The sequence below is a fragment of the Anastrepha obliqua genome, chromosome 6 (genome assembly GCF_027943255.1).
Source record: "Anastrepha obliqua isolate idAnaObli1 chromosome 6, idAnaObli1_1.0, whole genome shotgun sequence".
Lineage (NCBI taxonomy): Eukaryota > Metazoa > Arthropoda > Insecta > Diptera > Tephritidae > Anastrepha > Anastrepha obliqua.
The window spans coordinates 42,651,590-42,668,047 of NC_072897.1; positions in this window are offsets into that span (position 1 = coordinate 42,651,590).

Sequence of the window (16,458 nt, forward strand, 5' to 3'; positions counted from 1 at the left end):
GACCCAATGCACTTCTCAAAATTTCAATGCCATTTAAAAGAGTTTAACTGTTTGAACAAGTTCTTATATAGAAATTACATCTTGAGTTTCGAAAACAATATTATTTCGGATTGCCTTTTGGCAATTCGTCAAATCAAAAAAGTCTTGCTCAATGGTGCCAAACAATGTTTTTTATAATGGTAAATATGCAAATTCTGCCATAGAATCTGCCAATTTATTTGCTGACTTTTTCTGCTCTAATTTTGAACCCGACTTAGACTCCGATTCTAGTTTACCCTCTAATAGATTTTCACCTCTCAATTTTGGGACTTTGTGCCTATCTGTTACTGATGTCGTCAAGGGTATTATGAAGCTTAAGTCTACAACGCAAACTGACTCGGATGGCCTTTCGGGCATTTTGCTGAAGAATTGCTTGTGTCTCGCTGAGCCTCTTACAATTATATTCAATAAATCGTTGTCCTCTGGTTTCTTTGTTGACGACTGGAAATTTACTTCCGTTACGCCTATATTTAAGAGTGGAAATAAAAACGATGTTAGCAACTACAGACCGATTTCGAGGCTTTCGTCTGTCTCAAAACTTTTTGAGATAACAGTGAATGAAAAGTTATATTTTGCTGTCAAAGCCCTAATACGAGGGGCGCCTTTTATATGTCGGGATTAGAGAACAAAAACAAATTTTAATCATCGAAAATCACTTTATTGTTTTTCAAAATATTCTCCATGAAGATCTGTACACTTCTGCATGCGTTAGAACCAATTGTCGAAGCACTTTTGCCACTCTGAATGAGGTACCTCCAAAACATGCATTTTGAATGCCGCAACCGCTTCTTCAGGTGTCGAAAAACGTTGACCTCTCAGTTTGTTTTTTACGTACGGGAATAAAAAGAAGTCATTCGGTGCCAAGTCAGGACTATACGGCGGATGACCCATTAATTCGATGTTTTGGGTGCTCAAAAATGCAGTTGTCTGAGCCGATGTGTGAGAGCTCGCATTGTCCTGGTGAGGAGTGATCCGTCTTTGGCGATTGGTTTTCCTAATTTCTTGGAAGACAACTGGCAAACAAATGGTTGTGTACCACTCAGAATTTACTGTTCTGCGTTGTTCTAGTGGTACGGTTATGACATGTCCAGCTTTTCCGAAAAACCAGGCGACCATTTGCTTGGAAGTGCTTCGTACGCGAACAACTTTTGTTGGATTTGTCTCATCTTGAAACACCCATACAGTCGACTGCTGTTTACTTTCGGGCTCATACGCGTAAATCCATGATTCATCACCTGTCACGATGTCTTAGACGTGTTTCGAAGCCCCGCGATCGTATTTTTTGAGCATTTCCTTCGACCAATCGACACGAGCCTTTTTTTGAGCGATTGACAAATTGTGTGGGATACAACGCGAACAAATTTTTTTGACAGTCAAATGTTTATGCAATATTGAATGTATGCTGGTCCCACTAATGCCTAAGATTGTCTCAATCTCACGATAGGTCACATGACGATCTTGCAATATCAGTGCGCGCACAGCATCAATAGCTTTCGGAACAACAACTGATTTTGGACGACCTTCACGAAATTCGTCTTGGAGTGAACTACGACCACGATTGAATTCACTATACCATCGATAAACACTGGTCCTTGATGGAGCTTCATCGCCAAAAAATGAATTAAGTTCATCCATGCAATGTTGCTGAGTTAATCCACGTCGAAAGTTGTGAAAAATAATCGCACGAAAATGTTCACGATTTAATTCCATTTTTGGACCGAGATGAATCTTTTAAGTTACTGTAAACAACACAAATAGCGCTGGTATTTCAAAACGCTCTGATTACGTAAAAGCCAAAAAATGTCAAACTTTGCGATACAGCTGTCAGTTGCCAGATTGCAACACCAGGGTTGCCAAATCCCGAAATATAAAAGGCACCCCTCGTATCTACCAACCAGCATGGTTTCGTTGCAAGTCGCTCCACTGTCACTAACTTGTCTATTTTCAATGATTACTGCATTTCAGCCTTCCACAACAGATCTCAAGTTGATGCAATTTATACAGACTTCTCTAAAGCGTTTGACAAAGTATCGCACCGAATACTCTTGTCGAAGCTTGCATCATTGGGTATACACTCCACGTTTTTGTCGTGGATCAAATCATATTTGTCCAACAGGCACTGCGTTGTAGCCGTTGATAATACGACATCCCGTGCATTTATTGCATCCTCTGGTGTCCCACAGGGAAGTATTCTAGGACCCCTCCTCTTTATACTCTTTATTAACGATATTGGTTCTTGCTTTTCGTTCGCAGAACACTTTTTGTATGCTGATGATCTTAAAATATTTGCGGTGATTAACAGTGTTAGGGACTCTGAAAAGTTGCAAACCGACTTGCACAATGTCCGGAACTGGTGCTATTTAAACCATTTGTCACTAAATATTAGCAAATGCTTTCACGTAAAATATGCTAAATCAAACAATACTTTGCATACTTCGTATAATATTGCTGGCTTACCTTTGCAATCCGTTGAGGAAATTAAAGACTTAGGCGTTATTTTCGACTCTAAGCTGAATTTCACCAGCCATGTTAACCACGTCATAAGACGAAAACATTGTATTGTGCTTTTGTGAGATCAAGAGTAGAGTATGCCGCTGTTATTTGGAGACCGTAACAAATAGGTCTGTCTAATCGGATTGAGAGAGTTCAGAAAGTCTTGCTTCGTTTTGCGCTCCGATCTTTAAACTTTTCTGAACCTGTACCATCGTACCGCTCTCGATGTTTATTGATTGACTTAAAACCACTTGATAGCAGACGATCTATTCTATCGTGCTCATTTATTATTCGTATCATTTCTGGATCTATTGATTGTCCTTCCCTTTTAACTAAAATTCAATTTAATATACCCAATATGAGGCTCCGACAGTATGAAACCTTTAAAATTGGCTTCTCGAGAACCAACTATGGGGTGAATGCTCCTAGGGCATGTGCAGATTTAAATACAATATGTTTTTCAATTCTTCTGGTGCTGATTTTACATGGCCGTATGGCATCTTAGTCAATCATCTTAAATCGTTCTTTTCTTAGCAACTACTAAACTATTGTACATTAGCTTAATATAGTCTGTAAGAATGTATCCATTCAAAGACAATAAATAAATAAATAAAAAAAAAATAAAAAAAAATAAAAATAAAAATAATAGTGGGCTGTGATGCAAACTCCCTGAATAAAGTATGGGGAAACAGCCAATTCAACCCCGGCGGCCTCAAGTACTGAATTTTATTCTCTTCTTCGTCCTCATCTAGACAACTTCTACAGAAGTCATGTGTTTGCACACCTATCCTTTTCACGTGTCTACCTATTAGGCAGTGCCCCGTTATGACTGAGATCAATGTGCTAAGACTGTGTTTGTTTTGCCTTAGCAGAGATTCTGTGCGTTTAGCTTTTAGAGTTGGCCACAGTTGATGGGCGATTTTGCAGGTGGCTTCATTACGCCATCTTTCGTTTGCTTTCTTTACAATTTCTTCAAGGATGAGTAGCTTACATGTTTGTAAGGGTATCCCTATGTCATTATCTATATATCATACTATCAGTGAAAATGTAGATATCATTTCCGGATATCGCATCACACTGTATCAGTGTCGTGGCTTTTATTATTGCCATCAGTTCTGCCTGAAAGACACTACAGTAGTCGGGGAGCCGAAAACTGAAGGAGATCCCCAGATGCTCGGAATATACACCTCCGCCCACCCTGCCCTCGAGCTTTGTGTCTTCTGTGCATACATGGATGGACTCGCCCTGTCTCACATCGTCACGTTCCCACTCTTCCTTTGAGGGTAGGAGGGTCGTAAACGATGTAATGGCAAGTATAGGAGGGAGTTTTACCGTGACCATAATCCGTGTTTTACCACTTATTTAGAGTGTTCAGCTTTATTGCCGCACTGCGTGCGTATATAACGCATCTGCCTGCAGATCTACCAGAAGGAAGTTTAATGTCGCATATAATGCTTTCGATGGTGTGGTTGACATGGCACCGGTTATCAGAACAGATGCTAGTCTTTGAACCGTTTCAAGTTTTTTGATGTTCACACCGTTCTGAAGGGCATCCCACCATATTACAATACCATATAACATAGTCTGTACGCTAACATTGGATATGTCCCTAAGAAGGCTTTGCATGAAAAAGCAGAGAATTCTGGATAAAATCGACGACTGGCCTTTCCGTCAATCCGTACAAAAATACCTTAGTTTACTTTTTAATTTATTTTACAAGTTCGCCTGTTCAGCTGACGTATTTTCCCCCCTCTACGGCGCGGCTGACTATTTTTTTTTTTATAAATGTCAACGATACACAAAAAAAAATTCAGCAAGTATAAAATGAGTTGGTAGAAATTTTTTTCGACACGTTTCGTACTCTCCCACAATCACACCCACGCGGGCGCATTAGCTGACGTTCACTTTCGTTATTCATGAAAGCTAAATCACAAGTATAGTCAAGAATTTATCGGTATAAAAACGCAGTCCCTGGCTCCCGGACTATAAGTCATGTAGCCGAAGATTTGAATAGCTAATAGTGGTTCCGAGTTGGCTATTGATTGGGTTGATTGGTGCAGCTGGGAGATTCGCTGACGCGCTGGTCTTTAGATGATCTATTGTGAGTGGTTCAGTTGGTATTTCTTTAATGATGATTTTTGACTTGGGTTTTATTCAGAATTTAAAGGTTATTATGATTGCTGATAGGATGTTTGCTAATCCTGGCATTGTGCTCTTGTTTACTGCTGAATCTGTTCTTAACAGGTTAATACTTTTTGTGTTGTTAATGTGCAACTCGCTGAGGACTTCTAATGACAAAATATTGATGCGATCTTTTTCTAATGGTGTTGGCTGTATAATCGCTGGTTCTGCTATAAGTGTAGGCATTTCCATATTGGTGAATGTTTCGTTGTTGATACTTAATAATGTGTTATAGAATTTCATTAGGTATGTACCCATAATTGATCTCTGCTCTCTTTCCGTTTTTACTGTTCCATTGAAATCGTTTAATAGAATTATTCCGGGTTGCATCTCTTCAATCGTCGGTGAGTGTTGATTGTTGCTTATCGTACAAAAAGAATTTTGACTACTTATTAATTGAGAGATGCAGGTGCTATTACTAATATTAATTATTTTGTTTCGTTCATAAATTTTTATTCCATCGTATTTCGTACATTTATCTTTAATACCATATATATCATTTTTGGCTTTTAATATTTCTTCAAAATCAAGTTTCTCTTAACCCTGCGTAACCAATGTTAGTCGTTTCGACTACTACTGTTTAGTTTTTTGATCGTAGCTTTTTTACCTCACTATTTTTCGTTTCACCCTTTCATATTAAATTAGCTGGTTTAGTTGTGCAGCCGACGTAAGTGCGATGTAAATGTGTTGTGTACTTTAAGTAGCGTAGTCGAATCGACGAACATTAGGTTAATTGCAATTTTTTTTTACATCCAGATTGCTTGCCGATATGGAAATCGAAAGAATATTGAATTTGTCTGATGATGGTGAAGATTCTAGTGCTTCCGAAAGCGAATACGCGCCAAGTTTATCGGATGAAATGGCACAACAAAGTTCCTCAGATAATGATGAATCAGATAATTTAAAAGAAAGAAGTCAAGATAATATAATAAAGTTAAATAAAAGGAATTTGCAAGGCAAAAATAGAAACATTTGGACAACAAATAAAGGAAAGCATCATAGAGCAGCTGGTCGCATAGTGCCTCAAGCTAGAGGTCCAACATGTCTTGACGAAGGTATTAGTAATCCTTTATGCATATTCAAGATTTTTATCACGGAGGAAATTTGCGATATAATAGTACAATACACTAATATCGAAATTCAGAAAAGAAAACAAAGCGGTAGTGTAGAATCTGCCAGCGGTAGAAAATCAAATAAATAAAATTGAGCTTGACGCAATCATTGGTATTTTGGTTTCGAGTGCGGTGATGAAAGATAATCATTTGACAGTTCATGAGCATTTCAACTCTCAATATTCTGGAACTAGATACGCGTCAACTATGAGTCGATCTCGATTCTCATTCTTGATGGCATATTTGCGCTTCGATGATAGATCCCAAAGAATTTTACGTATAAATGAAAGATTCTCTCCAATAAGGGATGTTTAGGAAATGTTTACAGAATCTACCTTACAATTGATGAGCAGCTGTTAGCCTTTCGCGGAAGGTGGATTTTTCGAATTTAGGTATATCCAAAAAAGCCCACCAAGTATGGGCTGAAGATAATCATGCTGTGCGATAGTGCAACAAACTATGTGGTAGATGCAATGTCATATCTAGGCAAAGGTTGTAACCATGACAATATGCCCCTTACCGAAATTTGTGTGAAAGAACTCCCGAAGTCTGTTTACGGCGCCAATCGAAACATAACTATTGTCAATTGGTTCCCATCTATTCCACTGGCAAACTCGCTGCTTAAAGAACCGTGCAAACTAACCATAGTCAGTACATTGCGTTCAAACAAGGCTGAAATTCCTCAAGAAATGAAAGTAAAAATTGGAAGGAAAACAGGCACAGCAATATTTTGTTATGATAACGACCTGACACTGCTATCGTATATGGCGAAACCTAAGAAGATAGTGTATGTGCTGTCGTCTTATAATGAAGAGGGTACAATGAATCCATCCAGTGGCAAACCAAGTTTAGTGGAGTTTTATAACAAAATAAAAGGTGGCGTCGACACACTCGACCAGATGTGCAGCGTTATGTCTTGCTGACGAACAACAAAGAGATGGCTTATGTGTATGTTCTTTGGCGTACTAAATATTGCTTTTGTGAACAGTTATGTGATCTATGCTCATAATATGAGCAACTCAAAAACAAACCAATAAAAAAAAATTGTGTGTCTTCTGGCCCTATCAAAAACACCGCATGACGAAGACCAAAAATCAAATTGAAATTCTTCGTCCTTTTTTACTTATATAATCTAAAATATTCATAACGCTCTTTTTTAAAAAGTTTTGGAGTAACTGGTGTGCTCCTGGCTTTTTGGAAGTAGTTTTTAGATCAAGTTAGTCGATGTGAATAACATTAGCAAAAATGTATTAAAAATATGACTTGTTATGCAGGGTTAACTGATCTTATTATAATATTCTTATAAATAGTGTTATTCGTTAGTGGTATTTTTACCAAGTACAAAATTCTTGATTCTTTACTTATTACATTAACTTTTGCATAATCTAATGCTTCTTCAATTGATGCGAATGGCAGCCTTTCTTCTTTTAATTTCGTAATTACTATTTCAATTTCTCTTTTATTGAATAATGTTGTATTAATGATTCCAACTTTTGCTCATTGAATGGCATACTTTATATTTATTAATTCTTCTCTGATAATTCTTATTTTACTTTCGAGATTAAATGTTATTTCACTTATTACGTAAGTATCTTTTCTTATCGAGTTTAGTAACTGATTTCCTTGCTTGGTTAAATTGTTAATTCTTTCGTTAAAAACTTCATTAGTTATTACTTTTTCATTATTGTTTTTCTTAAGTACATTTAAATCATTATTCAAAATTAAATCCTCGTGGTCTGGAGTACCTGCAATGTACTTCCATACCGTTCCTAATACATTTATTGCTCTCTAAGTTCTAAATCCCTTTTTCAGGACTATGTTTAAGTTCGTGCGGTTTTTTTTCGAAATTTGAAACTTTATTGACGTAAAATGGTTACAAATTTAATATTCAAAGTATTGTCCATCGCTTACTACTACTTTTTCCCATCTTTCTGGCAATTCACGGATTCCCTTTGTGAAAAATTCGGTCGGTTTTGCCGCAATCCACGAATCGATCCATTTTTTGACTTCATCGTAATTACGGAAGTGCTGGTCAGCCAGGCCATGTTGCATCGATCGGAAGAGATAGTAATCGGATGGCGCAAGGTCTGGACTATACGGCGGGTGGGGTAGGACATCCCATTTGAGCGTTTCTAAGTATGTTTTGACCACTTGTGCAACATGTGGCCGAGCATTGTCATGTTGCAAAATAACTTTGTCGTGTCTATCGGCGTATTGCGGCCGTTTTTCTCGCAGTGCTCGGCTCAAACGCATCAATTGTCGTCGGTAGACATCCCCCGTAATCGTTTCATTCGGTTTCAGTAGCTCATAATACACAACACCCAGCTGGTCCCACCAGATACACAGCATAACCTTCAGGCCATGAATATTCTGCGCCGACGTCGATGTTGAAGCATGGCCAGGGTATCCATACGTTGCCCGACGTTTTGGATTGTTGTAATGGACCCACTTTTCATCGCCAGTCACAATTCGATGCAAAAAACCCTTTCTTTTGTGCCGTTGAAGCAGTTGTTCGCATGCCATAAAACGGCGTTCAACGTCTCTTGGCTTCAATTCATACGGCACCCAATGGCCTACCTTTCGGATCATTCCCATGGCTTTTAAACGTTTGGAAATGGTTGATTGATCAACTCCCAAAGTTTTTGCAACCTCTTCTTGCGTTTGAGCCGGATCTTGATCGAGCAATTCCTCCAATTCGGTATCCATGAACTTTGGCGGCGCACCCTCGCGTTCTTCGTCTTCCAAGCCAAAATCACCACTTTTAAAGCGTGCAAACCACTTCTGGCACGTTCGCTCAGCTAGAGCATGCTCACCATAAACTTCCACCAAGATACGATGACTTTCGGCTGCTTTTTTCTTCATATTAAAATAATGAAGAAGAATTCCCCGCAAAAACACATTATTTGGCACGAAATTCGACATTTTCAAGTGTGGTAAAAATATTGTTGTTTACGCTTCAAATAAAAAACTTATACTGACGTTTGTGCCTTACGACAGTAGCTCTCCAATGAATGTTTGGAAATGTGGATCGATGGAATAATAATCAAGTTACGCCATCTGTTGTAAAACCGCACGAACTTAAACATAGTCCTATTATTATATTCGAAAGTATTTCTAATGATATCTCTATTTGAGATTTGAAGATGGGATAGAAAAGGTTGTTTATGGGAATGTTCTTGTCCAGGTATGTTCGTATGTCCTTTAAGAAATCGTCGTATTGGTCCAAGTCAATAAGATGTATTCTCTTAAATGTTCCTTCCTGTATCTTAGTTTATCCGTCATTAATCGTTATTATGTGATTTTTTGTGTAGTCCAATATTTCCGTATCCGTTTGACTAGAGGTCGTCAAGATAAGTATGATTAGCGTTAGTAGTGTGTCCTTGCTATTTGCCATGTTGTTTCTATAGAAAGAAAATTATTTTTATGGTATTAATTATGAATTTCTAATTAGTCCTTTATGAACTATTCTACTGATTCCGTAATGATTGTGCTATTTTTATTTTCTTTTACAATTTCCTCTTTATATCTACAAGAAAGTTTATTTCCTACTCTTTTAATTGTTTTCACATACACGACATCTCCTTGGTTATAATCTTTAAATACGTCTCTATTTTCGTTATGATGTTTAAGATCTTTCTTCCGCTTATCCTTTAATTTATGAATGTTTTCGTTTCGATCTTCTTCTAAATGTAGTGGATTTGAAGTTACTCTTCGTCCGAAAAATACTTCGACTGGTTTTTAATTAGTGGTAGAATGGATTGAATAGTTCTATTTGTAAATTGATTTTTCTAGCAAGTCCTGGAATGAAGTATGAATCTCTTCTGTTTATATACATCTCATAATTTCACTTAAAGTCAAGTAAAATCTTTCTATTTGACCATTAACGGTACTAGTATATGGGGTGCCTTAAACACTTTCATGTTAAATTGATCTTGGATTAGATGTGTTATCGGATGTGATCCTAAAGATTTTTCATTATGGAAGACGAAATTTTCTGGGATTCCATAATTTCTGAGAATTTCTTGCAGGGGTTGAATTATATCTTGAGTGGATCTTGAGTTTATTATTTTCGCTTGAGCATACTTAGAAAATGTATCGATTGCGGTCAATATTACGTGTTTGTGTGTGTGGTAAATATCAAGATGAACAACTTGTCCGGAATATTGTGGAATGGGGATGGTTTGCAATATGAGTTATGAGGGATGTCTTTCACATTTTTGTTCTTTGCATATTTAGCATTGTTTAATAATTCAGTCAATTTTAGTCTGCATCTGTGGGAAGTAGAATATTTTTAGAAGTTGCTGTTTATTTTCGTGTCCGTTGCGCTGAACGCGTTTGTGTTCTTTTAGAATCTCATTTGTTTGGTCTATTTCTTCAGTTAAATCGGTTACTTTGGTTCGTGTGAATCTAATTCTGAAATTGCTACAATAAATTGGGTGTATTGTCTAAATTCTTCCTAAAGTATGTTCGTCGGTGTTGAGTCCGTTTATAACAGATGGATTCAGGTATCGTTTCGAAATATTTATCAGATTTTGTTGTGTGAACTGTGGTTCGGTATTAATGTGTCTATGGTAGGTCGGAAATATTATCTTAAATTGGTAATAGGAAACTTCATCCAAACAAAGGAAAAGTTGGTTTTTGAATACATTTATTGGTTCTTGAACTATGGGTATTAAATATTGTGAAGAACTAATATCACTATAGATAGTATCACTTAACGAGCTATTGCCATTTTCAGTAACTAGGAAAAGGTTTATTTGGGAAGGTCTTCTTGAGATATTTATTATTTTATTTTATTTTAAGGCAATTTTTAATCAACACGTAATTATCTTTAGTGTGTATTACTGCGTATAGTTCCTTTAATGAGTCGTTCCCTATTATAGCATGGAATGATTTTAACGTTGGTAGAATGAAGAATTTTATATTGGATTCCTTTAATCCGAAAATGTTTGCAAAAGTGTGGTGTGTGACTTCAATATGTCCTCCTACGGAATCAGCTTTAAAGGGAGTGTCGTTTTTAATTGGTTTTTTTGTTAGTCGGGGTTGCACATAGTTCTTATTAGAAACTGTGTCTATCAGAATATTTATGACCTCTCTATCGCTTGTCTTGCTCTCTATGTAGAGCAATGAAGAGGCATTCATTCTAAAAAATGAATATCTGTTAGGTCCATATTTTTAAATTGATTGTCGAAATCTGAAGGAACGTACTCTTCTGTTATGTTATAGTTTCTAATCGAGTCAATGTATTCGGATTCAGGACTAAATGAATTATATAAGTCCTCATACTGTTCCCTTTATATGTTAAAGTTGCTTTGACGTTTTTCCGGCGTTTGTGGATGTGTTATTGGTGGTCTTTTTCCTTGAAATGCCTGGTTTGGTGGTGGCTGGTTCATGAAGTTGACTCTTTTTGTCTGAATGCTCTGGTCGATGTCCATCTGTGTAGGTTTTTGCTGTGGCTTTGATCCGAAAGGTCGCGGTGGTGCAAATTGTGGATTGTAATTATTGTTATCGGTTTGATTAAAATAGGCTTGCTTATAGAAGCTATAATTTCTGAAAGCATTTGTTATAGATTTTCGTATGGGGGCCAATTGAGGATAGCATACAGTAGGTTTCTGAAATGGCTGAGGATTAAACTTGCGTTGTGGTATCGGTTGTGGTTGATTTTGGAATCTTTTCGTAACATTTTGATTGTTACATGCGTGATTGGTGCGAAAACTTTGGTTCTCAAGCTTGAGACATAAGTGGAGCACTTGTGGCAGATCCACTGGTTCTCTCATAGCTAGTAAGCGTGGTAGATCTCCTCTGAGACCATTTGAGACCTCTAGAGTAGGGATCTCGCGTTTGGCCGCGTAATGAAGTGTGAAACACTCCACAATTTAGTGATGTATTAAAGCGCTCCAGTACGGCGTCAGCTTCGCCGATAATTTTGTTTCTGGTAACACTGAGGATCCCATAATATTTTGGTGTACCTATTGACTGTTCGTAAATTTTAAGTATACGCTCTACTGATTTCCTCCATGAGTTGAATTTTTCTTGCTTTCCTGAGAATTCTCTAATAGATCTTACTATTATATATCCGGTGTTTTATCGAGTTCGCCTAAATTATTACGGTGTTCGGGGTTTATTATTTGATCTGTGCCTACTAAGTCTCTGTTCGTATTTCTTATCGTGGTATTCACAATGTTTGTTATTAATTCACTCAGTCCTGGTATAGTGATAGCAATATTAGGATTAGGAGGGATTGGTGCCTTAAGGACAGGAGGTCTGATGAAGTTATATGGGTTACTCATTTTGCTTTATAATGAGTTATTATGTAAACTTAAAAAAAAGTCTTTTATTTTATATGTTATTTTATTATTATTAGTCTTAACAAAAGCACTTCTTAAAATTTATTTACTTCTTTAGACTTCTTGTATAATCAAAAATTTCCTTTTAATTCTTTTATTTGCTTTTCATTATTTTCAACTAAAATATATTTTCTCTTATTTATTTTATTTTTACTTTAAATTTAAATTATAGGCATTTTTTCCTTTTATTTTTTAATTATTCTTCACTAATATTTTCCACTTTATATTCCACAATTTTTGGTTTTTCTTATTTCTAACTTAATTTTAAATATAATAGTTACCACAGTTGCCTATACAAAGTCGGTAGGGGGTCCTTTTTACCTATTTCAGCTACTGGGGGTCAACCGGCACTCTTTCTCGCGAGGTTGTCTGCGAACTGGTCTAAAGAGGTGGTAGTAACTTTTCCTTTTACAGGAGTTCTTCGTGGTGTTCAGGGCTTCGAATTGTCCTTGTGCGGCGGCTTAGTCTTTGTGCGGCGGGCTTCTTTAGGCCGGCTTAAACACTGTTTTTCACTTAAAAAACCGCGCCGTTATCCTTTAGCCCTTACCACGTTGGGCGCCAATTAATTACATTTATTTTATTTAAAAATAAAAAATTATTTTTTTGGAGAAAGCAAGCCCCTTGTTATTTATTTGATAATCAAATTAAATTAAAATTGCAAAGTTACTTAAAGCTACTTTAACTTATCGGTCACCTCATTCACCTGCCGTGCCACGTGATCGTGTTCTCGGAATTTGGTTTATTGCCGTTCACACGATTTGTAGCAGACATAGCGTCAGCAAGATGGTTTGAGAACGGAAGCGTGTGCAGCGAATGAACTTTCAGTGTAAGCGGTGTTAACTTACATATATGCATGTACATACGTTTACCATACGCCCAGCAAAACCTGCGTGACCGAAGCTCTAACACAATTACACTTTTTTATATGTTACAAACACATATGCACTCGTATTTCTTTGGAAATCGACTTTTTTTTTATGCTCCGTCCCCTTTGGAAAAGGTGTAAGCAGCAAGCAAACTTCATTCATATATTTTTTCTCATTTTTGCATCAATAGAAAAAAAAAACAAAAAAAACGGCAAGTGGCTGTCAAAGCCATAAGTCAAAAAGATATCTTTTCTCTCTTTTTGATATCAAAGTAGGCCGAGAATCAAATTGTCAACCTTTGGCAAATATGTAAGCAGTAAGCAAATTTCATTCATATATTTTTCCTCATTTTTGAATCAGTCAAAGTAAACAAACGCCGCACATACCGGTATTTTGATAATCTAAGCGGCCAAAAGTCAATTTTGTGAAATGCATTAATTGATTTTAATAATGAATAAAATAGAAAGATAATACAATGGAGTATTCACTCCACCCCCTCTCGCGCTTTTACGTCGCGTGCGCCACCGCCGTATTGGCAGTCAAAAGTTCATTGCTTATCACACTACACATATCTCGCTCGGCGTTCGGCAAGCAACAAATCTTCAAAAAAGTAAAGTTAACTTGTTTAAAGTTATATGTCTCGTTTTAATGATGGAAATTGAAGCTTCAGGTATGTTTTTTCCAAATTTAATAAATATTTTATAGATTTTGTTCATTAATAACGTAATTTATTGAATTCCGTACAAGGAGAAATAGTGCATTTTTTACACATATTTTTTTTATTTGTTAAGCTGAAAGTTATACTTCCAAGTCCGTCCAAGCTTGAATTTTTTTTTCAGATTGTGTACATATGCTTTGAGATGTAGAATAAAGTAGAATTAGCCGCAGAAAACCGCAGATTAATTAATTGTGGAATTTCAAAAGTTTCATGGAACAGTTTTTTTTAAAAGCGTTTTCTATACTTGTTACTTTTTGGTTTGTTTAAGGTTCTCAAGGCACTTCAGGGGTTCGAATTGTGACTCGAAAATACCTATTCGACCGCATGCAAGCTCAAAATTTACCAAATTTGGATGAAAAATTAAACTCTTTACAACAGGAGCTTTTGTCAAGTGAAAAATACTCTGATGAACAGATATCAGCTCTTAAGCACAATTTTTCACATTTTAAATCACAAATCAAGAAAAAGTGGCTACAAGTACATAAAAAAGAAGATGTTTTCGTATCAAAGTACAAGTCTTGGTGGGAAGGAGGTTTTGAATTAACTGTTGCAGCAATACCGAAACGATGTGGCCTTCCTCAGAAACATTTCAGTGACTCAGGTGAAAGATCTAAAAGACGCAAACTGCAGAACTCAGATCTACAGTAAAGGACAAAAACTTGATTATGCATGCTGCTTCAGTAAAGTTAATCAAAAGTGGAAAGAGAGATGCTTCTAAAGTATTAAAAGACATTCAAAACTCTCCGATACGTGCGACAAAATACAAAAAGGCATTTTCAAACACTAGGAAAAAAGAAATCCACTCTTTATCACCAATGCAAGCATTGAAAATGATGATTGATGCTAATCTAACAAGTGCTCAGTACGAAGTTATAAGGAACACATGTAAAAAAAATTTTCCCTGCTACACACTTATTCAAAAAGCAAAAAATGAATTGTATCCGCCTACTGAATTTTTCAGAATTACATGCACAATGCCGAATGTGATTTACAGCCCTTGGTCGATGTTACAGTGAAACGCTTATTAACTTATTTGGAAGTGGTTCTTTCAGCCCTTAAAGAACAAGAAAGATTGTCCCTGAAACTTATTTGTAAATGGGGATGCGACGGCTCACAGCAGTCACAGTTTAAACAAAAACAAGAAAGTGATAGTGATTGTGATTCAAATATCTTCCAAACCTGTTTTGTTCCATTAAGGTTAGTCTGTGGAAAAAGTGATAAAGTCGTTTGGGAAAATCCAACGCCCTCTTCAGCTCGTTTTTGTCATCCTTTGAGGTTCCGGTTTGTAAAAGAAAGTGTGGACATAACTAAAGAGGAAATTGACTTCGTAACTGAATCTTTGAAATCGCTGTCAGCTACGGATTTAGACTTAAATAGTTTAACGTTTAAAGTCAGTCACGTGTTCGTCATGACAATGGTAGATGACAAAGTGTGCAACGCTGCTTCTGGCACAACTTCTACCAATAAGGGCTATATTTGAGGGGCTACATCCAAAGATTTTAATCAGCTGCATTTAAAGTACGATATTAACCACGAATGCCTTGAGTTTGGTTTATCTGTTTTGCACGCCAGGATAAGACTCTTTGAGAGTATTCTCCATCTTGCCTACAAGTTGCTGTTCGAAAATACAGAGAAAGAAAGACAGAAGCGGAAAAAACGCTCGAGAAAGACAGGAAACTTGAAATCCAACAGAGATTCCGTAACGAGACTGGCTTGCTTATTCATATGCCAAAAGCTAACTTTGGAAACACGAATGATGGTAACACAAGCAGGAGATTTTTCGAAGATCCAAAGTTAGCTGCTGAAATAACCGGAATCAACTATGATCTCATTTATCGGTTAAAAGTTATATTGGAGACAATTTCATGCGGACATAAAGTGGACTCGGAGAAATGATAAATATGCATTTGACACAGCTCAGTTGTACGTTGAATTATACCCATGGCACCCGCTGACACCGACAATGCACAAAATACTTGTGCATTGTGCATTAATCATAAAAAATGCATTGGTGCCTATTGGGCAACTTTCGGAGGAAGCTGCAGAAGCAAGGAATAAACATTTTAGAACTTACCGCCAAGACTTCGCAAGAAAATTTTCCCGAGAAAACTGCAATAGAGACATTTTTAATCGACTTTTTCTAAGTTCAGACCCTTTATTTAGCAGCACTAGAAATGTGAAAAGAGGAAAATGAAAATCATATTTACCGGAAACGTTAGGTTTACTCATTCCGGCCCAACATAACGAATCTGATTCATCAGATAATGAAAATTTTTAATTTTTTGCCTTTAATTTGTTTCATTTTGCTTTAGTTCTTATTGACGTAAGATTATTGATTGAATTAAATATTTTTTTTTGGTTCAAATAATGTATTTTATTTGACACCTCCTGTGAAACTTGGCATTTGATAATAAATACTTAAAACATTAATAATGATGTCTATTTTATATAATTTAACCTATAAATACCCAAAAAAAATTCATTTTCTATTTATTCTAGTACAAAATGGTTGTATCTTTAAAGATACCACGGTCATTTAAGGGTTAATAATATAATAGTTCAATAAAAAAGTCCATTGTCTAAATGATGATGAATAAAAGTATATAAGACTATAAAAAACGTTAAAATAGTTTTGGCCGCCTAGATTATCAAAATACCGGTATGTGCGCCGTAGCCGAGTGGGTTGGTGCGTGACTGCTATT